The sequence below is a fragment of the Oncorhynchus keta genome, chromosome 2, assembly GCF_023373465.1.
Source record: "Oncorhynchus keta strain PuntledgeMale-10-30-2019 chromosome 2, Oket_V2, whole genome shotgun sequence".
In the NCBI taxonomy this organism is placed as follows: domain Eukaryota; kingdom Metazoa; phylum Chordata; class Actinopteri; order Salmoniformes; family Salmonidae; genus Oncorhynchus; species Oncorhynchus keta.
In genome coordinates this window covers 31,709,807-31,733,905 of record NC_068422.1, presented here as the reverse complement: position 1 = coordinate 31,733,905, position 24,099 = coordinate 31,709,807, and the positions used below count along the sequence as shown (strand labels likewise).

The window sequence follows — 24,099 nt, the reverse complement described above, 5'->3', positions numbered from 1 at the left end:
TGAGAGGGGAGAAGGGAGAGGGGGTGTGCCCATGCCATTGGAAACGGAGGTAATCCTAAGTACATCCAACAGCCAATAAAAGAAAGTGCACACTTCTCAATAGTTCCAGAGGCCAATCATTGGAAGTGATTGCAGTGCAGTATTGTCACTCTGAAAATGACATCATTGACCAGACAAACTCTGCTGCAGTATTTGCCTTTGGTGATAAAATTACAAAATCTATTAAAGTCTTTCTGGACAATATAAACATCAAATTGCACAACACCCTCATTGAATACATTGATTCATTCATTCCCTCTGCTAATAAACTGAAATATGGAGACTGATTTTCCACTCCCCCCTCCTCCCTTCTTCATATGAGGATTCCAAGAGATGAGAACATGTGGCAGTGAGACAGTGAGAGTGCAGCGAGGGCCACAGTGGGACCAGTGGAGTGGAATCGAGGGGGCCACACGTCATCACCTCATTAGACTGAGGGCCCTGAGGAGCCTACAGGGCCGTGTCTAATGATCCAGTGAATATGGGATGCGTGTTGGAGCTGTGATAAACCTACTCAAGGGAGTTCTCTGGCATGCCAAATATGACGAGTGGGTCTGTTTTTTAAAATAGCTGGGTATATACATACGTACTTCAATGGATGGTGCCCAGATTATTATAATATCTTCAGTCTAGCCAGCCCAACTGTGACAGTCAGCCTGGAGAAGCCTCTTAACCAACCAAGGCTACAGTCTTACCGACCTAAGTAGAGGGAGATTCTCACCTGACGAGGGCTCAGCCAATCATATGAACCCAAAGTGTGTTACCATTAATAAAATATGTTGATGTTAGTGTGTTTATGCAAATCAGATGAATGCACCGAAAGTATTCGGTTGTGCCGGTCTCCATCGTGTTCATTCGTGTTCAGTTCAGATAGCACTCATGTTGGTCAACAGCACTAGCAATATTACAGTAGTCTCCTGGTAAATACACTCCTGTTTTGTGGATGAATTATGAATAAAGGCCTGAGTGTATGTGGGGGTGGGGATGTGTGCATCTCTCATGATCAATAGCAAGTGTGCACTGAGGAAAACCGCTCTCTGACCTCCCTTCGTCCGTAGTAACACAGTAGGCTTTATTCAGAGGAAGAGAGATGTCACTCTATTGGGTCAGCCACAGCCTCTAGCCACAGCTTACTGGGCTTCAATGTGGAGGTGATGGTAGAGGAAAACCCTTCTCATAAACAGCAATAGTGAAATAAATGAACTATTTTCCTTTTCCATGAATAAAATGGGTTTCATCAACACTGACCTAAGGACAGCAAGTGACTATAACAGGCAGAAATACATTGGCATATAGATTTTATTTGTACAGCAGTATCAAACCAGTACTTTCCAAACCATAGCAGTTATTTTCAGTACCATTATCAGATATTATGGGCATGTTGGTACCTCATGTGCATGTTCATGAGGGCAGAAATAGTCTACCACATTTAAATAGACTTTCTGGAAGATTAGCATACTTTTTAGCCAGTAGTTCTCAAAGTAGAGGTCAAGAGCCAAAATGGGCCCTCGAAAATTGCTTACTACATCATGTATGTGCAGATATGTGCAATAAGTGATTGCTCTCTCTCTGCTGTGTTACTGAGCCGTTGGGCTACCTCATGGGATAATGCTGCCGAGATCTGGGCCAGCTTTATTCTTTCATTGTGCAACTTATCAATGTGCATCTTGCTAGCTGTCACCAGAGAGGAAGAGGTGAAGCGAGAGGTTTTACTCTGTCCAAAATCTGTCCACAAAAATAAGACCATGAAGTGAGGAATTTTTGTATGGAAGTCAATGAGATATTGTCAAATTTGGGCAACACATTTTGTATGGCTAATTTTCTACATGGCGATTATTTTATTGAATAGAAGTTTTGTAATGGTTAGGTTGTTACAAATTCTTCTTTAAGCAATAACTTTTTTCTTGCCACTCTTCTGTAAGGCCCAGCTCTGTGGAGTGTACAGCTTAAAGTGGTCCTATGGAGAGATACTCCAATCTCCACTGTGGAGCTTATTCTTTCCATTTTTGAATAATGGATTTAATGGTGCTCCGTGGGATGTTCAAAGTTTCTGATATTTTATTTATAACCCAACCCTGATCTGTACTTCTCCACAACTTTGTCCCTGACCTTGTTGGGAGAGCTCCTTGGTCTTCATAGTACCGCTTGCTTGGTGGTGCCCCTCGCTTCGTGGTGTTGCAGACTCTGGGGCCTTTCAGAACAGGTGTTTATATACTGAGATCATGTGACAGATCATGTGACGCTTAGATTGCACACAAGTGGACTTTATTTAACTAATTATGTGACTTCTGAAGGTAATTGGTTACACCAGATCTTATTTATGGGCTTCATAGCAAAGGGGATGAATACATATACATGCACCACCTTTGCATTTTTAATTTTTATGAATTTTACTTCACCAATTTGGACTATTTTGTGTATGTCCATTACATTAAATCCAAATAAAAATCGATTTAAATTACAGGTTGTAATGCAACAAAATAGGAAAAATGCCAAGGGGGATGAATACTTTGCAAGGCACTGTATCTGCCCTCTCATTGGCTAGAATGGTTCCACCTGATCTCGCCTCCTCCCTTCAATCTTTGAAGAAGTATTTCCATTGTTAGAGCAGTCACTTGACTATCTTTTCAATATAATAAACACTCTTTCCTGTCACTCAAAATGGTGAGGGCCTGAAGTTTATTGGCTGGAACTCGAATTGCTAGGGGGCTGGCACATGTGGGCCAAGCTTGCAGTACTCAAAATGGCACCACCCAGCTTCCATAAAACAGTTACTTTCAACCTAGGGATTTCATGGGTAATTGAGGTAAAACATTTTTTCTGCTCATAGATTATGCATGTATGAAGTACACGTTGACACATCCAGCCCAAACCGAGAGGTTTAAAAAATACTTGTGTAGTTGCCAAAGTTCCGGGAAAGTATCTTTAATCAGAAAGGATGCCAATATATTGATGCACCCCTATTGAAAGCCAAAAACTACATAACCCTAGCCAGCGCACAGGCTGAAACAGTGCATATTCCAGGCACACAATGGTCTGGATACCATTACTCTCCCACCCACTCTCCTCTCAGAGTACAAACACTCAAATGTTAACTCCCTCAATCCCTGTTGCCAAAAATCTCTTCTCCCTCTGTCCCAAAAACAGCCACTCCTCTCCATGCATGGGTGGGGGACAGGGAGGGGGGGTGGGAGGCTGGCGGCGGGCCACAGGCTTTAGGGATCGAGGGTCTCTGAACCTAGAGCCTAAATAATATAACCAGACAGTTTTGATCTGTGCTTAGAGGGAAAAGTCATTAACGGTTACTGTCCACAGGCGCAGCTGAGAGGAGAATAGAGGAAGGGTAAGAGGACAGAGAATGCCAAGCAAACAAAAGAGAACGATATGATATCTCCCTTATACTATACTTCTGCTCCCTGCTAGCTGTTTGACAGGCAAGTTGTCTACAGCACTAGTCAGTATCAAAGCATACCTTAGTAAAACCTCCCACCCAGGAGTCCGTTTAGGTGGTGTAGCAGGAGGGAGAAAGAGAGGGAAGCTCGGGGCGGGCACTCCTCCAGCCCACCAGCACCGCTCACATTTCTCAACACTTGACGACAACGTATTTTTGTGGATCTCGGCCACTTTCATGTTACGCCTGGTATGCCATTAACCCAGGTTTAACAAATGAGAGGATAATCCCCTAACAGACAAACCTCGTGGTACAGTAAATAAACCAGGCATTAAAAGCGACCAGTCTTCCAGTTGGCTTCTGGTCCGATATCAGGCAAGATGAACAGCTGGGTAACTTTCACACCACTGAGCCGGGTAACTGAGACTTTGCCAAATGCACTGTGGATATTTCATTTCAGAAGAGCGCTTCCCTGTCCTGAATTATAAAAGTCCTGTTTAAAGAAGCCGATGCCAAATATGTTAAATTGAAGAACAAGGTTACATACAGCACAAAAATATATATCAGTTCTTTGTCTGATCAAAGAAAGGAAATGTTCTATCGCAGTTCCCTGGTCAAATTTAGACCATTTTAAAAGCAATGAAGGCCTGGACAAAAAAAACTAGTGAAAGAGATCCGACATGAAGAAACCAAGATGACCCTCACATCCCTCCAGCCAGGTAACGCAGGCAGATCTAGTTGAAGTTTCCCAGATATACACATTTGCACAAATCTGATAGAGAATTAGTCCTCAAAATAATTCCCTTTCCCCTGCACAGGAGAATAGAACCATTGACAGTTTTGCGCTTTACAGATGGCTCGATTCACAGCACAGACGCTTCAACTGTGAACAACACATTTCACAAGGTTGTGCAGCATAACCTGAATTCAATTCATTGCTGCTCATGGGCTTGGACTGAAAAAAGTACATTACATAAAACTATAATTTGGGAGAAAATAAGGCCCAAGAGAAATAAGACTGACCCAAGGCATCTCTCCTTTGGTACAGTCCTTCAGTCCAGCAGAGGAATGCCAAAACACTGGGCAGAAAAGCAGGGCTGAAGTCAGAATGGCAACTACGAACAACAATAGCGATAGCATGATGTCAATGATATAAAGAGTAGTAAAAAACATAGAAATACTGTTTGTACAGCTTAAACTACTGGTGTCTAGCCTTAATAACAAACAAGAAGCCAAACCAAACTGTAACAGAGAGTGATGAGTACTAGGGAGAGGCAGAATTATTCAGTAATCAAAATCATACATCAACTAATCTCAAATGAACAAGGCATCCAGACAGTTCAGCCCATACAGACCCAGAGGACTGGAGCCCTGCCCAGCATTTTATGTCAAATATGTCACCATGGAAACCCTCATAAGCACTTTGGATGTCCTTGGGGACTAGCCAAGCCCGCCATACACAACTCCCAAAGTGGGGCGGACATTTTGTGGTTAATGGGAGTAAGGGCCAGTGATGGGACGTTTAAATGGAGGATTTAGGATGGGCGGTCTTGTTTTGAATATCCTCTTTTTTTCCCAGCTTAACGTTGTAGCTTAGCCACACGCACACAGCAAGAGGACGTCCACAATGTAAATAAACAGTGAACCCTCCTCAGCAAAATACACTTCACACATAAATCCGGTCTCTGATAGCACACGGAAGGGCTCAGCGCATTGCATAATGGGCTGCTGAATGTTCATGTGGAAAGTGAAAACACGTTTACAGGAAGCTCCTAATGATCATCTGAATTGTGTTTGGGATCTTGGCTGCTTCATCTGGCTCCACTGAGGCGGAACAGTGCACCACGCTGAACGGGAGCTTTGCTGAGAGACCGGTTGGGACAGGAGCAAGGGAAAGGACTCCTGGGAGCTATATCTGGGGAGAGAAATCATGTTGTGTTGAAGCTACAAGTCTGTCTAAACTCTTTGTAAACCACAAACTGTCAGCAATTCTATCCATAACAATTAAAATACAGTTATTAATGCTACTTATTAATGCTACAGTCACTGAAATAACACTCATTGTCTTGCAGCAGAGAACAGGAAGAACACTCCCCTGAACTCCACCCTCCCTACAGTATGTGCTGTAGCTCCTCCATAAATCTAGGAGGGTCATAGCTGAGCACTGAGTAGGTACATGCACACACTCCAGCATCCTCAGTTTCTTCCATCAGTGAAGCTCTAGGCAGATCGACCGTCGGCACGCAAAGCTCCGGACAGATGAATCCATCAAATCCATCACATCCATCACCCCCCCCAGTGCATTGTCGTATGTCATATTGCTCTATTCAGATTATATACGTGAGTCTCTGGGCATGCTCACATCGCTCTGTTATTAGAGCAGGGCTGCACGGGAAGTCAGCTGGGTTATCCAGTGGTCAGTATCCAGCATCACAGTGGAAACCAAGACCATGGAACGGCTAGTCCTTGGGAATCCCCAGTTCTCCTTACTCTCAGCTCTGATGTCAATCTCCTGCTGTGACATTATTGTCAGGTCAGCCAATCAAACAATCCCCCCTATCTCCTGGGCAATCTATTCTGGGTGGCCACTGTGAGCCATGTGGCTGAATGATGTGTACAAGGACACTCTCTGAGGGTTTTACCAGGGGCCCCCACTTTTTTCCCAGCATGCCAAGTGTATCTTTGGGAAAATAATACTCCAGGGGAAAATCTCCTCAATACTCCCTCTGCATAGCTCATCCCCCAACCCCCCCAATCCCACAGAGCCCCCAGCCTTTGTAAAAAAAAATGTTTAACTCTCATCATCCACAAACACAGGCACATTGAAAAACAAGCACACAGATCTCCAAACAAACACGTCATATGAAGGAGTATCTGGATGCAGCACTGTAGTAGGATAATTACAGTACGATATTCTTTTGGAAAAGCTTCTGCCATTATGCTGGTCAACATATGCAGTTGTTCCAGGGACCTCTAGCCCTAAGGCTGTAGAGGAGACAGGGCTTTACAGGACCCAGACAGCCTGTGTGTTGAGGCCATCAGCTGCTTTGTCTTTATAACAGTATATTATTGACAATGGCGAGGCCCAACAAGTACTTGGCTGATCCTGATCCTCCTCCTAAGGGTGAGACTGGCACAACTTCAAAGCTCACAACGACAAGTACACACATCACACACACACACACACACACACACACTACAGGGGGACTAGGCTCTGAGGGGAACAGGTCAATTAGAACAAATCTCAGCATGACTCCTTGATAGTAAACAGTTTTTCTCACCCCTGAAAGACAAAGGTTAACTCACAATGCTTCAAACCACAGCAAGGGACAGATAGTAGCGAAAGGTTGAACTGATGCAAGATGACTTCATTAACAGCCAGCAAGACAGGGACATTCACATACAGTTACTGTGAATAAAGGAGAAGAAAAGGCAGATAAAAAGGGAAAAGAACAACCCCAGTCCAGCTGCAGCAGAGTTCAAGACCCTCGCCTTATCGCAGGGGGACGTCTAATCGCTCATTTCCGTAGATTCATTCTGGGGCTCCGCCTGTACAGCTAATATCCACAACAACCTCCTGAAGCTCCTCTATCTACAGTGCAAGAAAAAGTATGTGAACCCTTTGGAAATAGCTGGATTTCTGAATAAATTGGTCATAAAATTCGATCCGATCTTCATCTAGGTCACAACGAAAGACAAACCCAGTCTGCTTAAACTAATAACACACAAACAATTATACATTTTGATGTCTTTATTGAACACACCGTGTAAACATTCACAGTGCAGGGTGGGAAAAGTATGTGAATCTTTGGATTTAATGAATGGTTGACCCTCCTTTGGCAGCAATAACCTCAACCAAATATTTTCTGTAGTTGTGGATCAAATCTGCACAACGGTCAGGAGGAATTTTGGACCATTCTTCTTTACAAAACTGTTTCAGTTCAGCAGTATTCTTGGGATGTCTATTGTGAACTGCTCTCTTGAGGTCATGCCACAGCATCTCAATAGGGTTGAGGTCAGGACTCGGACTGGGCCACTCCAGAAGGCATATTTTCTTCCGTTGAAGCCATTCTGTTGTTGATTTACTTCTGTGTTTTGGGTCATTGTTCTGTTACATCACCCAACTTCTGTTGAGCTTCAATTGGCGGACAGATAGCCTAACATTCTCCTGCAAAATGTCTTGATAAACTTGGGAATTTTCCGTTGCTGATAGCAAGCTGTCCAGGCCTTGAGGCAGCAAAGCAGCCTCAAACCATGATGCTCCCTCCACCATACTTTACAGTTGGGATGAGGTTTTGATGTTGGTGTGCTGTATCTTTTTTTCTCCACACAAATTGTTGTGTTTTCGTTCCAAACAACTCAACTGTAGTTTCATTTGTCCACAGAATAGTTTGCCAGTAGCGCTGTGGAATATCCAGGTACAATTTGCAAACTTCAGACGTTCAGCAATGTTTTTTTTGGGACAGCAGTCGCTTTTTCCATGGTGTCCTCCTATGAACACCATTCTTTTTTTACGTATCGTAGACTCGTCAACAGAGATGTGAGCATGTTCCAGAGATTTCTGTAAGTCTTTAGCTGACACTCTAGGATTTTTCTTAACCTCATTGAGCATTCTACGCTGTGCTCTTGCAGTCATCTTTGCAGGATGGCCACTCCTAGGGAGAGTAGCAACAGTGCTGAACTTTCTCCATTTATAGACAATTTGTTTTACTGTGGACTGATGCACACTAAGGCTTTTAGAGATACTTTTCTAACCCTTTCCAGCTTTATGCAAGTGAACAATTCTTAATCTTAGGTCTTCTTCTTTTGTTCGAGGCATGGTTCAAATCAGGCAATGCTTCTTGTGAATAGCAAACTCAAATTTTGTGAGTGTTTTTTATAGGACAAGGCAGCTCTAACCAACATCTCCAATCTCGGCTCATTGATTGGACTCCAGGTTAGCTGACTCCTGACTACATTTGCTTTTGGAGAAGTCATTAGCCTTGGGGTTCACATACTTTTTCCAACTTACACAGTGAATGTTTAAATAATGTACTCAATATAGACAAGAAAACACAGTCATTTGTGTGTTATTAGCTTAAGCACACTATGTTTGTCTATTGTTGTGACATTTTATTTTTTTACCTTTATTTAAGGCAAGTCAGTTAAGAAAACATTCTTATTTTCAATGATGGCCTAGGAACAGTGGGTTAACTGCCTGTTCAGGGGCAGAATGACAGATTTGTACCTTGTCAGCTCGGGGGTTTGAACTTGCAACCTTCCAGTTGCTAGTCCAATGCTCTAACCACCAGGGTACCCTGCCGCCCCAGCAGATTAGATGAAGGTCAGATCAAATTTGATGACCAATTGATTTATGCAGAACTCCAGGTAATTCCAAAGGGTTCACATACTTTTTCTTGCCACTGTAAAAGAGGTACTGAGCAAACACTGGGTTTCACATTGACTTTACCATTAACTCTTTCATGTCACCCTCTCTCAAAGCCTCTGAATTCAAAGCAGAGGGGTTTGGACTCTGTTTAAATGTAACTGTGTCGAAACATCCCATGAGCTCAAAAATGAAAAAGAAACAAATGTATATTGGTGCTTCATTTTCATCTCCTTATGTTGACATTATGTGGGGGTGTTTGCAGAATGATTCTTTAGAGATAGAACAGATTAACAAAGAGTGTATGTCTCCTTGGCTAGTGTTTTACTCCCACTCTATACCATTATCCCAGAGCTGCTACATGTGGGAGTTTGTAGGGTTTCAGCTAATGTTGTATGTAACAGACATGCCTTTGGCCACATGAAAATCAAATTAAAGTAATCCCAGTGAAGGTCATGTCGCATCTCTCTCTCTCTCCCTCTAAGCAAATCGTTCCCCATCAGCAAAAGGAAAAAGCCTGAAGGTTAACGCAAAACATTCACAACAAATAGGGCTGCCCAATTAAAGATGCATTCTCAAACGTTTGTATCATTTCTGCCAGTAGTTTTGAAAGTTTGGCTCATGAGCCAAAACAAATACCCATTGTTTTGTGTACTACATCATCCATTTCGTGTGATATGTTACAAATCAAATTTGTTATGATTTTTTGTGCTTCAGATCCCAGAGTGAGTGTTTAATCAAATTCATATAGAAAATCACAGCATTGACATGTGCAATATCGATATGGCATGCATTATTTTGAAACGCCACTCAGCCGTCTGTTTTTATAGTTTCCTCTGTCGCTTCTCTTCTCTGGCCAGACACACCAAGCCTTGCCCTCTGTCTCTCAAGCAGCGCAGTTCCGCCTCCTTGCTGTAAGATTCAACAGAATGATGCTGTATTCCACTTTGCTTCTTAATATAAGGGCTGAATTCAATCAGTATCGCCAAAGTTCAGTGTTGTAGCGCACTTGAAATTTAAACGGTAATTTTCAATTGAGCCAACATATGCAGTGTTTGCCGTGAATGCAGTCTCTGCTAACACAGGAACATTGCCTTTAAATGTCAATCTGGCTACAAGACGCAGAACGTCGGCGATACAGATTGAATCCTAGGCCTAGGGCCATGCATGGGCCCTTGGGTGTGCACACAAAATGTATTCACACAAACTTCCTGGGTCCATAAGTGAATACACATGACTGAGATGTTTTACATTCAGACCCAAACCCATTGAAAAATAGTAGCTGTTTTTAATTGAGCAGTAGAGACAAATTTGGCCCAGCACCAAGCTCCTGTCCAGCCACCGCCATCCTGTCAAACATCACACATTCCACAGCCCAGGCCTCTCTACACACTATCATTGCCCACCACATTCCAGAATGCCCACTGCAACACCATTATCTTCATTCAACTCCCTTCTGATTCCATACAACCCGCGGCAGAGTAGCCTAGTGGTTAGAGCGTTTGGACTAGTAACCGAAAGGTTGCAAGTTCAAATCCCCGAGCTGTCAAGGTACAAAATCTGTCGTTCTGCCCCTGAACAGGCAGTTAACCCAGTGTTCCTAGGCCGTCATTGAAAATAAGAATCTGTTCTTAACTGACTTGCCTAGTAAAATAAGGGTAAAAATAAAATAAAAATCACACACACTTCAACCGTAACAGTGATAATGCATAATCTTCCAACAGGTTGTTTAGAATAGATGACACCCAGGGCACAGCTGTAGTACAGTCAGAGGTCATCCCTGGACCTCTCATAACTATCTGTGATTAGAACTTGAGGCAAAGCAAGATCAGCACTGGACATGTTTTACATGCCTCACTTAGGTTCTGGGTCCGGCACAGTGGAAATAAAAAGAGGAAAATGTCCTCTCTTGTTTGATAAAAAAGGTGGTGGCGGCCTGGGAATTAAACTGCTGAAATGGATGCCAAAGAGCCTGATGTAAAGGACACGAGAAGAAAGGGAGGTAAAAGGTACAGAGGAAAAGACCATTGAGAACACTTTCAACCATTAATTTCGATCTCTCCATTTATACAGACAAGTCCACAAGAGGCGAGAGAGAGAGTCTCCATCGAATTAACTAAAAGGGCAGAAAAAAAGAGAGAAAAGGTGGAGGCGATGCTGAATACCTTCCCGGCTGAAACAGAGTGGTCTATATTTAGCCAGGGCTGTGCTGTTGGGCAAACGCACTAGTTCTCTGTCGCACTATTCCATTTCTTATCTGCTGGCAGCTTTCCAGCACATGCCTCCTTTCCCCTCCCCGATGGGGCTCTCACCCACTTACAGAATTGTGGATAGAGAGCCAGAGAAGATCCCACAAGGCAAGGTCATGCCAGTCTCCACAGCCATTCTCAACCAGAGGAGAGCACTCAGCCTGGGCTGCACAGCACAGCTGACCAGAGGTCCCATAGATGGATAGGATAGAGTGAGGCTATACAAGTCAGTCCAAACCCACTAATGGGGAAACCAAACACACTCACAGGGAAATTCTGTGTTGGATTGACTTTATTAAAGGAGATATGTGGAGATGTACAGTGTAGAGGTTGACCGATTATGATTTTTTCAACGCCGATACCGATGCCGATTATTGGCGGACCGATAAAAGCCGATACCGATTAATTGGCCGCTTTTTATTATTTTATTTATTTGTAATAATGACAATTACAACAATACTGAATGAACACTTATTTTAACTTAATATAATACATCAATAAAATAAATGTAGCCTCAAATAAATAATGAAACATGTTCAATTTGGTTTAAATAATGCAAAAACAAAGTGTTGGAGAAGAAAGTAAAAGTGCAATATGTGCCATGTAAGAAAGCTAACGTCTAAGTTCCTTGCTCAGAACATGAGAACATATGAAAGATGGTGGTTTCTTTTAACATGAGTCTTCAATATTCCCAGGTAAGATGTTTTAGGTTGTAGTTATTATAGGAATTATAGGACTATTTCTCTCTATAAGATTTGTATTTCATATACCTTTGACTACTGGATGTTCTTAAAGGCACTTTAGTATTGCCAGTGTAACAGTGTAGCTTCCATCCCTCTCCTCGCCCCTACCTGGGCTCGAACCAGGAACACATCGACAACAGCCACCCTCGAAGCAGCGTTACCCATCGCTCCACAAAAGCCGCGGGCCTTGCAGAGCAAGAGGAACAATCACTCCAAGTCTCAGAGTGAGTGACGTTTGAAACGCTATTAGCGCGCACCCCATTAACTAGCTGGCCATTTCACATTGGTTACACCAGCCTAATCTCGGGAGTTAACAGGCTTGAAGTCATAAACAGCGCAATTAAGCATTGCGAAGAGCTGCTGGCAAATGCACAAAAGTGCTGTTTGAATGAATGCTTACGAGCCTGCTGGTGCCTACCACCGCTCAGTCAGACTGCTCTATCAAATCATAGGCTTAGTTATAACATAATAACACACAGAAATACGAGCCGTAGGTCATTAATATGGTTGGATCCGGAAACAATCATCTCGAAAACAATAAGTTTTATTCTTTCAGTGAAAACGGAACCGTTCCGTATTTTATCTAACGGGTGGCATCCATAAGTCTAAATATTCCTGTTACATTGCACAACCATCAATGTTATGTCATAATTACGTAAGATTCTGGCAAATTTGTTTGCAACGAGCCAGACTGCCCAAACTGTTGCATATACCCTGACTCTGCATGCAATGAACGCAAGAGAAGTTACACAATTTCACCTGGTTAATATTGCCTGCTAACCTGGATTTCTGTTAGCTAAATATGCAGGTTTAAAAATATATACTTGTGTATTGATTTTAAGAAAGGCATTGATGTTTATGGTTAGGTACCCGTTGGAGCAACGACAGTCCTTTCTCGCAAATGCGCACCGCATCGATTATATGCAACGCAGGACACGCTAGATAAACTAGTAATATCATCAACCATGTGTAGTTATAACTAGTGATTATGATTGATTGATTGTTTTTTATAAGATAAGTTTAATGCTAGCTAGCAACTTACTTTGGCTTTTTACTGCATTCGCGTAACAGGCAGGCTCCTCGTGGAGTGCAATGAGAGGCAGGTGGTTAGAGCGTTGCACTAGTTAACTGTAAGGTTGCAAGATTGAATCCCCGAGCTGACAAGGTAAAAATCAGTCATTCTGCCCCTGAACAAGGCAGTTAACCCACTGTTCCTAGGCCATCATTGAAAATTAGAATGTGTTCTTAACTGACTTGCCTAGTTAAATAGAGGTGTAAAAAAACAATTATTACATTTTTTAAACTAAAAAGTCGGCTAAATCGGCGTCCAAAAATACAGATTTCCGATTGTTATGAAAACTTGAAATCGGCCCTAATTAATCAGCCATTCTGATTAATCGGTCGACCTCTAGTACAGTGCATTCAGAAAGTATTCAGACCCCTTGACTTTTTCCACATTTTGTTACATTACAGCCTTATTCTAAAATAGATTAAGTCGTTTTTTTCCTCATCAATCAACACATAATACCGCATAATGACAAAGCAAAAACAAGTTTAGAGATTTTTGCAAATGTATAAAAAAAACTGAAATGTCGCATTTACATAAGATTTTAAACCCTTTCCTAGGTACTTTGTTGAAGCACCTTTGGCAATTACAGCCCAGTCTTCTTGGGTATGACGCGACAAGCCTGGCAAACCTGTATTTGGGGAATTTCTCCCATTCCTCTCTGCAGATCCTATCAAGCACTGTCAGATTGGATGGGGAGTGTTGCTGCACAGCTATTTGCAGGTCTCTCCGGAGATGTTCAACTGTTGATCCACTCCTCTTCAATGGCTGTGAGAGTGTTGCTGGATATTGGCGGGAACTGGAACACGCTGTCATACATGTTGATCTAGAGCATCCAAAACATGCTCAATGGGTGACATGTCTGGTGAGTATGCAGACATTTTCAGCCTCCGGGAATTGTGTACAGATTCTTGCGACATGGAGCCGTGTATTATCATGCTGAAATATGACGGCAGATGAATAGCACGACGATGGGACTCAAGATCTCATCATGGTGTCTCTGTGCATTCAAATTGCCATTGATAAAATGCAATTGTGTTCACTGTCCGAAGCTCATGACTGCCCATACCATAACCCCACTGCCACCATGGGGCACTCAGTTCACAAAGTTGAACTGAGCAAACCACAAAACCGCTCGCTCACATCACGCCATACACGTGCTCTGCAGTTGTGAGGCCAGTTGGACATACTGTCAAATTCTCTAAAACAACTTTGGACATGGATTATGGTAGAGAATTTCACATTATTTGGCAACAGCTCTAGTGGACAATCGTGCAGTCAGCAAGCCAATTGCACGTTAACCTCAAAACTTGAGACATCAGTGCCATTGTGTTGTTTGACAAAACTGCACATTTTAGAGTGGCCTTTTTTGTCCCCAGCACAAGGTGAACCTGTGTAATTATTATGTTGTTTAATCAGCTTCTTGAAATGCCACATCTGTAAGGTGGATGGATTATCTTGGCAAAGGAGAACTGCTCACTAACAGGGATGTAAACAAATTTGTGCACAACATTTGAGAGAAATAAGCTTTTTATGTGTATGGAAAATGTTTGGGATCTTTTATTTCAGCTCATGAAACATGGGACCAACAATGTTGTTTATCCATCCTCAGTTTCCTCCTAACACAGCCATTCAACTCTGTAGCTGTTTTAAAGTCACCATTGGCTTCATGGTGAAATCCCTGAGCGGTTTCCTTCCTCTCTGGCAACTGAGTTAGGAAGGATGCATGTATCTTTGTAGTGACTGGGCGTATTGATACACCATCCAAAGTGTATTTAATAACTTCACCATGCTCAAAGGGATATTCAATGTCTGCTTTTTTTGTACCCACCTCAATGTCTGATTGTTTTTGTACCCACCTACCAATAGGTGCCCTTCTATACAAGGCATTGGAAAACCTCCCTGGTCTTTGTGGTTGAATATGTGTTTGAAATTCACTGCTCGACTGAGGGACCAGATAATTGAATGTGTGGGGTACAGAGATGGGGTAGTCATTCAAAAATCATGTTAAATACAATGTATGACGTATAATGTGACTTGTTAAGCAAATGTTTACTCGTGAACTTGTTTAGGTTACACTGCATAATGAAACAAGCTAGTGTTTTATTTTTTTTAATTTGAATAATAAACTGGTTGTATGCACAACAACTTTCTATCCAAGCTGGGAGAGCGTGCAAGGACGACTTGTGCAATGCAGGTTTAGGTAGGCTATACAGGACAGTTGTATATATATATTTTTACATCTATTGGTTGCTGATTAGTATGCTAATCAGTACTAATTAGTATGCTAATTCGTATGCTTTTGTATGCTTTTTTGTTTTCAAAAATACATTTCACAATCTGCAATGTTTGAATTTCCAGGTTTAATTATGAACAAGTAATTACATTATTGCCACCAGACAGCAGTCTAAAACGCAGCCTTGAGGTACTATAGCTTTATGAAATGTTAGGCTTAACATGAGAAAATAATCACCCAATAGGCCTACCAATAAACATGTATCCTTTAGCTAAAGCAAAGCTATAGGGTACACGCCCTGGTACCACAGAAAGCCCATCATCGATTTGATCGGCAGTCGCATAAACATGTCGCAATTTCAGCACCATGGACAGTGATCAGTAGTCCATACTTTGAGTGGCTGTCGGGCTGATGCATTCAATTTTATTAAATATTTTTGGCAGGGGTTCCGAAGTCCAAAGAAACTGCGTTACCCAGTGGCTGCACTAAATACTGTTGCAACACATACTGCTCTGGTTCATATGTAGAAAACAAGAGAAGATGGAGACAAAGACAGATAGAGATAAATGGAAGATACACTCTTTGATCATTCTAATCACAGTCATACTCATACTAGAGCACAGCGAACCATAAACTATCACCAAGGGTTCACAAGTAGGCCAACGGCCTATGATGCTAGCCGCCCTAACAACTGAGCAGAGACCTATTGACGTATAGCCTATGCGCATTACTGTTTCCTCTTGGATGGCTTAATGGAGCAGTATCCCATACTCTAAATGGGTATTACGGGTTTGTGAAATGGTGTGGTAAATATTAATATTCAATAGCAAGAGGCCCGCTTACTCCCAATAGTGATGCTGCAGCAGAGCAATGATTTACGACCGAGCTGCATCACGACAGCCAGTGCAACTCGGGCGAGCAAAGCCCATGAATGTCTTTTAATCACAAGGCGTTCGTAACCAATTAAAGGGCCTCAAAGCCCACTTCGCTCAATATAGATACAACCTAGTTTGGCACCAAACTGTGAAGATGTGAGGCAAATGGGGGATTTTTGTCACCAAATGGTAGTTTTAGCAGTTCGGGTGTGATTTAAATTGTGCCAATGACATGAAGTCGCTGAATGTTTTTAGCTCGACAACATCAAAGGGTAGCCTCGCGCCACATGTAGCGGACAGCACTGATTAAGATGTGACATTATGTCTACAGTGATGGATACCTATCGCCTATAATATCTTATACATAATGGTTTCAAATTATCAATATATAATTACATCTGAGCGCCAATTCAATATCATTACGCACAGTTAATATAATAAATTCTATGATTTTGCTTTGAATGTCACAATTTCAATTTGAAATCAGCGTTGCAATCTGTCTACATACAGGGCGACTACGCCTGCGTCTCTTCAAAAGGCAGTAGGCTCCTGTGTGTATACCGTTATCTATACACTCTTAACCCTCCATATTAACATGGCGCACTTCTGTGACTGCGAAGTGGCTAACTGATTCATAGAAGCTCTGAATGGCCTTTTCAAAAACACTATGCTGCACAAATACAATAGATATCTGATAAGCGTTCCAAGCAAAAACAACGTGTACGGGGTAAATAGAAGAACAGGAACCAACTTCAACGTATGATTGCATCCCTAGCAAAGATAATATAAAAAAAATCTGTCCCCTTTCCATATTTTTGCAACTGATGCTAGATACAATGAAACAATTATTCGCACCCTAATCTGCGCATAGTTTAGATTAACGAGAAGAGCACCCACCCAATAATAATAGCCTATCTCAATAAAATAATCAAACTTACCAATCAACAAATTCGCAATGAACTTCACCGCGGAGAAGGCTGCAAACAGCACGAAGCCAGAGACTGGACGACCAAAACGTAGAATCCTGATGGAAGAATCCTCTCCACCTCCTTTGCTGCAACAGCACTGCCAACTGCAGCACAATCTCAACAAGGGGCGGAGATTTCGCCCGCAAGGTCTCATTCACACACCAAGTGGGTTCTACGCAGCGCTACTTCGTCAACATCTCTCCACAGGCGTGATTTGGGTATTTAATTGACCTGTTTGAAAATAAAAGTAGGATTTATTGCGGTCTATATCGCTATGCTGCCACTGAAATTCAACCCTGCCCTTATGTTCGAAAAGGCTATATGCCACACGAGTTATGCTCCGGGTCAATTTCAGTGGTGGATGAAGTAGAAAATTGTCATATTTGAGTAAAAGTAATGAGACTGTAACTTAAAATGAAAATGACTCAATTAAAAGTCACCCAGTAAAATACTACTTGAGTAAAAGTCTAAAAGTATTTGGTTTAAATATACTTAGGTATCAAAAGTCAATGTAATTACTAAAATATACTTAACTATCAAAAGTAAAAGTATAAATAATTTCACACTTATATTAAGCAAACCAAACGGCACCATTGTTTGTTTTGTAATCTACAGATAGCCAGGGGCACACTCCAACACTCAGACATAATTTACAAAAGAAGCATTTAGTGATTCTGCCAGATCAGAGGCAGTATGGATGACCAGGGATGTTCTCTTGATAAGTGCATGAATTGGACCATTTTCCTGTCCTGCTAAGCATTCAAAACGTAACCAGTACTTTTGGCTGTCAGGGAAAATGTATGGAGTAAAAAGTACACTCAGAAAAAAGGGTGCTATCTAGAACCTAGAAGGATTCTTCAGCTGTCCCCTTAGGAGAACCATTTGAATAACCCTTTTGGGTTCTACGTAGAGCCCTTTCTACAGAGGGATCTACATGGAACCAAAAAGGGTTCTGCCTGGAACCAAAAAGGGTTTGCCTATGGGGACAGCCGAAGAACCCGTTTGGAACCCTTTTTTATAAGAGTGTAGTGAAGTAAAAGTAAAAGTTGTCAAAAATATAAATAGTACAGTACCCCCCAAAACGACTTAAGTAGTACATTAAAGTATTGACCACTGGTCAATTTGACCCATATAGGAAGTACAGTAAGTACACCAAGATCATAAATATATGGTTTTAACCTCCCAAAATGTATTTTCCAGTAGCTGGGAATCACAGGAAGATGCTGGGGGAACACATATTCCGCTCCAGCCATTACTATGAGCCCGTCCTCCCCAATTATGTGCCACCAACCTCCTGTGCCGGGAATGACCTCTTTCATATGCCTTTTCCCCCTTCGTTTTTAGACCCATCTGTTCAAAATGTTGATCAAAATGTTTGATTACCAAAGTCATAAATCAATCAAAGGATGACATTTAATTAAATGAAATTTTTAGCAAGAGTTTAGCCAAACTTCAGATCTGTCCCTCGGCCTCTGAACATCGCAAGGATAGCATACTTATATCCTTGTGATCATCGTGGTGAGACCTTTACTGCACAGAAAACCATTAGTCTCTAGCACTAAGGTCAAGGTCAAAGGACAAATTGCATGTCAAATACAAGTCAACTACAGGTCAAGTACAGAGTAGTGTTTTTTTGTTGTTGTTTTGTCGTTTTACAAGGTTATTACCTAGAGGACTAGATGAAGGGTCATGGTGGATTTGTTTTTGTTAAATAGTATTTTAGTGATTAAAAACTCAGTTGCGGGTGAAATTGACATGTTTAAAGGGAAGGGTTAATTAAATGTATCATGTTACATACATTTATACCAGCTGAGAATTATTCAATTAAATTAAATCAGGACTGGTAAAAGCTCAAGCCAAAGACAATTGTGTGAGTACTAAAGAGTCACCAGAGTGGACTCATGGAACCTAAAGGGGCCTTACACATTGGAAATACTGTGTGGAAATTCTTCAAAGATTCTGTGGTTTAATGATACATTCAGATGTAGATTATGTTTTAAAGGCAGATTTTAACAATGGTGTGTTATAGAAAACCCCAAAAGGAAATACAGGCAGCCCAGAAGAAAGATTTCCAAAAAACAAATCCAATTATGTCTCTAGGAATTAGCTTTCTTGTTTATTCTCCATCAAAATAGAGAGACATTAAAAAATATGAGAGAATGTTTAGCCATCATTTTAATGCATTAAATGGTTATAGAGAGAACACTGAAATCCTAAACATGTGAATGAGATACAGGTACTGTAAAGTAATGGACTGTGTCACAGAATCTGTTTAAGGAAATGAAACACTAGCCACTTTAATAATGTCTCCGTATCTTGCATAACTCATCTCATATGTGTAAACTGTACTATATACTATTCTACAGTATCTTAGTCACTTTAATTGTGTGTGAATATTGCATCACCCATCTCATATGTATATACTGTATTCTATACTTCGCCACTGTATCTTAGTCCAATACAGCCCTGACATATATGTATATATATATATATATTCTTAATCCATTCCTTACTTAGATGTACATGTATTTGGGGTATATGTTGTGAAACTGTTAGATATTACTTGTTAGATATTACTGCACTGTTGGAGCTAGAAGCACAAGCATTTCGCTACACCCGCAATAACATCTGCTAAACACGTGAATGTGACCAATAAATCTGATTTGGATTCGATTGTTTTTGATTTGATGACAGTACTGTACGTGAAGCAACTCTGACACGGTCACAAGAAGCTTTCAAGATTCCCACCATATGTGGTTTGTATATCACAAATACTGTATATAGAAAACTGTTAAACAAATAGTCATACAAAAGTATAACAACTCAACAAATGAGTCCACTAGAGGAGTACAGTGTGTGTAGCCCAGCTGCTGCAGAGTCAGTGGTACTGTGACACGCAGGGCCATGGGCCTGGTGTCAGCTGGAGGTATTACAGCAGGAGAGTTGTATGTCTGTTAATGCTCCGTATGGGATATAGCTCTGGACAGAGGTTCAGAACCATCTGTTTGAACACACCATTTTCTCACATCTCTGGTTCTGATGAGCATCCACTGCTTCCAACATCTGGAGTTGAGAAAGTGAGACAAGCTTGGGTCAGGACATCCCGTTTCCTCACATGGGGCGTGTGCATGCATGTGCACGCTGAAGGGTCTGAGTGGACAGGGTCCAACATCTTTACATGGAGTGAAGTATATGTAGTCTGTTAACGTGCATTCCCTTCTCTGCAGTAACTTATTCAGACATTGTCATGCTCATTATGTATGTAAAGTATTCTCACATAATTTACAGTAGGCCTACTATGCTTTCAATAAATACAGAAGGAAAGGTAACATTTGTAACTCATCTCTGTGCTCGATCGAAGTATGGTTGTCATGACGATGTGTTTACCAGGAAAAGCCATCTTGGCTGCAGTCCTGGAACTGTCCAGCAGGCAGAAATCCGTCCCTCCTGCTGTGGAGGCTGTGACAGCAACACTCAGACAGACATTGTTGCTCTGTGGTGGATGTTGCGCTCACTGTGGAAGTATGAGTAATCCCAGTCCTATGGCCTCACAGCTGGATCACAAAACAATGCAGTAATTGCTACCAGACAAGTCCATGCTTAAGTCCATTTGAGGACCACTGATTTGTTGTTGTTACTATACCTTACCACTTGGTTAATACAATTAGGATAATGAACATATTTAGAAATTAGTCTCCTTGAGTTTTCAATTTTTTGACAGTGCATTCGGAAAGTATTCAGACCCCTTGACTTTTTCCACATTTTGTTACGTTACAGCCTTATTATAAAATGTATTAACGTTTTTCCCCTCATCAATCTACATACAATACCCCATAATGACTGAAATATCACATTTACATAAGTATTCAGACTTTTTACTCAGTACGTTGTTGAAGCACCTTTGGCAGAGATTACAGCCTCGAGTCTTCTTGGGTATGACGCTAAAAGCTTGACACACCTGTATTTGGGGAGTTTCTCCCGTTCTTGCCTGCAGATCCTCTCAAGCTCTTCGGGTTGGATGGGGAGCGTTGCTGCACCGCTATTTTCAGGTCTCTCCAGAGATGTTAGATCGGGTTCAAGTCCGGGGTCTGGCTGGGTCACTCAAGGTCATTCAGAGACTTGTCCTGAAGCCACTCATGCGTTGTCTTGGCTGTGTGCTTAGGGTCGTTGTCCTGTTCGAAGGTGAACCTTCGTCCCAGGTTTTCATCAAGGATCTCTCTGTACTTTGCTCCATTCATCTTTCTCTCGATCCTGACTAGTCTCTCAGTCCCTGCTTCCACCACCATGCTTCACCGTAGGGATGGTGCCAGGTTTCCTCCAGATATGACACTTGGCATTCAGGCCAAAGAGTTCAATCTAGGTTTCATCAGACCAGAGAAGCTTGTTTCTCATGGTCTGAGAGTCCCTTAGGTGCCTTTTGGCAAACTCCAAGCGGGCGGTCATGTGTCTTTTACTGAGGAGTGGCTTCCGTCTGGCCACTCTACCATAAAGGCCTGATTGGTGAAGTGCTGCAGAGATGGTTGCCCTTCTGGAAGGTTCTCCTATCTCCACAGAGGAACTCTGGAGCTCTGTCAGAGTGACCATCGATTTCTTGGTCTCTTCCATGACCAAGGCCCTTCTCCCCCGATTGCTCAGTCTGGTCTGGCAGCCAGCTCTAGGAAGAGTCTGGGTGGTTCCAAACTTCTTCCATTTAAGAATGATGGAGGCCACTGTGTTCTTTCCCAGATCTGTGCCCTTACACAATCCTGTCTCGGAGCTCTATGGACAATTACTTTGACCTCATGGCTCTGACATGCACTGTCAATTGTGGGACCTTATATAGACAGGTGTGTGCCTTTCAAAATCATGTCCAATCAGTTGAATTTACCACAGGTGGACTCCAATGAAGTTGTAGAAACATCTCAAGGATGATCAATGGAAACAGGATGCGCTTGAGCTCAATTTCGAGTCTCATAGCAAAGGGTCTGAATACTTATGGAAATAAGGTATTTCAGTTCTAAATGTTTAATACATTTGCACCCCAAAAAGTTTTTGCTTTGTCATTATGTGGTATTGTGTGTAGATTGATAAGGAAAATATTTTAGAATAAGGCTGTAACGTAACAAAACGTGAAAAAAGTCAAGGGGTCTGAATACTTTCCGAATGCACTGTAGATAGATATCGTATTTGAAGAGACTACCACTGTTCCTCTTACAGTATGTAGTTGGAACCATGTCAACTTACTTCTCAAGATAACTTTTCTGGATGACCTTGAGAGGGTCCTATAATTCTCTCTGGCTGAATTGGATCTGGTCAGCTTAAGGAGACAGCAGCGTTCATGATGACATAGAGTATTTCCATTCAGACACCAGACACCATAGTGAACAGGCACTGCCATGTTTGTTATGAAACGAGAGACTGTGAGAAGGCCAGAGGTCCGTCTTCTGTCCAACAGCAACTAGGAGTGAATAGGAATTAAACATCACCCATGTCAAAGCAATCGATCAAACCAACCTAACACAGGGCTGGTTATGCCTTTCTCTAGTCTGAACCACATTACAAGAAAATTACTTTCACTCAGGTCAGACTTGAGAGAGAACAAAGGACTACTCCATTTTCCACATAGTTTACAGCACAGAAAATGTTCAGTAATTGCTCCCAGCTTTGCTTTTGCACAATAGACTTAGATGAAGCAAAATACTGTATATTCAAATGATAGCTCAAGCAAGGTGACAATATATATTCTCAGGTTTACTAATACCGCCCTCACAATGAAATCACTGTGAACTGTTGATACAAGAAAGTTGGCCTTAGCCGGGAACGTTTGTAAGTTGCCTAGCAACCGTTTCCTCTCAGCACACTCTTAACGACAGGTGAAGTGATGTGTTGACGATGTCCGCCCCCGATGTATGGTAATATAGAGAGAAAGGTAAAAACATAGATGTATGTTTGGTATGGATGGATAATAATTTGTGTCATTTACAGCTTACTGTGGAGGCACTGAGAATGTTTGGTCACTGGTAATGAGGGACCCATAGAGGGGGAGAAAAGACTGTGTTTTTGTGGTCATGTTGAGCTTCTGTCAGCCAAAGCAGTGAAATAATGGGATTTGGTTGGAAAGTCTGGCATACATCAGACTCATTCCATAAGCAATGAATCAGAGCAGTGTACAAACAGTACAGAGTGAGGGGGAACTTTCTCAATGTTTTGACACCACTAAGTGATGCCCTGCTTTCACGTGCTTTGTCCCTTCCTGTCCTCCCTGTTCACCCACGACTGCGTGGCCAAGCACGACTCCAACACCATCATTACGTTTTCTGATGACAAAACGGTGGTAGGCCTGATCATCGACAACGATGAGACAGCCTATTGGGAGGAGGTCAGAGACCTGGTCGTGTGGTGTCAGGATAGCAACCTCTCCCTCAACGTGAGCAAGACAAAGGAGCTGATCGTTGACTACAGGAAAAGGAGGGCCGAACACGCCCCCATTCACAACGACAGGGCAGTAGTGGAGCTGGTTCGAGAGCTTCAAGTTCCTTGGTGTCCACATAACTAATGAATTAACCTGGTCCACACACACCAACACAGTCATGAAGAGGGCACGACAACGCCTATTCACCCTAAGGAGACTGAAAAGATTTGGCATGGGTCCCCAGGACCTCAAAAGGTTTTACAGCTGCCCCATCGACAGCATGGTTGCATCACCGCCTGGTATGGCAACTACAGAGGGTAGCAGGACCTCTATACTAGGCGGTGTCAGAGGAAGGCTCAAAGACTACAGCCACCCAAGTCATAGACTGTTCTCTCTGCTACCACACGGCAAGCGGTATCAGAGCGCCAAGTCTAGGTCCAAAAGGCTCCTTAACAGGTTCTACACACAAGCCATAAGACTGCTGAACAATTAAACTAATAGCTACCCGGACTTTTTGCAGTGACGCCTCTGCTGACACTGCTGCTACTCTCTGTTTATTATCTATGCATAGTCACTTTACCCCTACCTACGTGTACATATTACCTCAATTACCTCGGCTAACCTGTAACCCCGCATATTGACTCGGTACCGGTTCCCCCTGGATATAGCCTCATTATTGTTATTTTATTGTGTTACTTTTTTCAACTTTAGTTTAATGAGTAAATATTTTCTTCGCCCATATTTTCTTAAAACTGCATTGTTGGTTAAAGGCTGGT

General features: G+C 42.1%; 1 protein-coding gene across 1 annotated transcript in view; it reads right to left on the bottom strand.

Moving 5' to 3' along the window:
- Positions 1-17,070, bottom strand: part of LOC118399352 (spectrin beta chain, non-erythrocytic 1) — a 119,068-nt gene extending 101,998 nt beyond the window's left edge. The window contains exon 1 of the mRNA XM_035795379.2: positions 16,903-17,070. The gene's annotated coding sequence lies outside the window, so the exon portion shown is untranslated. The remainder of the gene's footprint in view (positions 1-16,902) is intronic.
- Between the last annotated feature and the right edge of the window lie 7,029 nt (positions 17,071-24,099).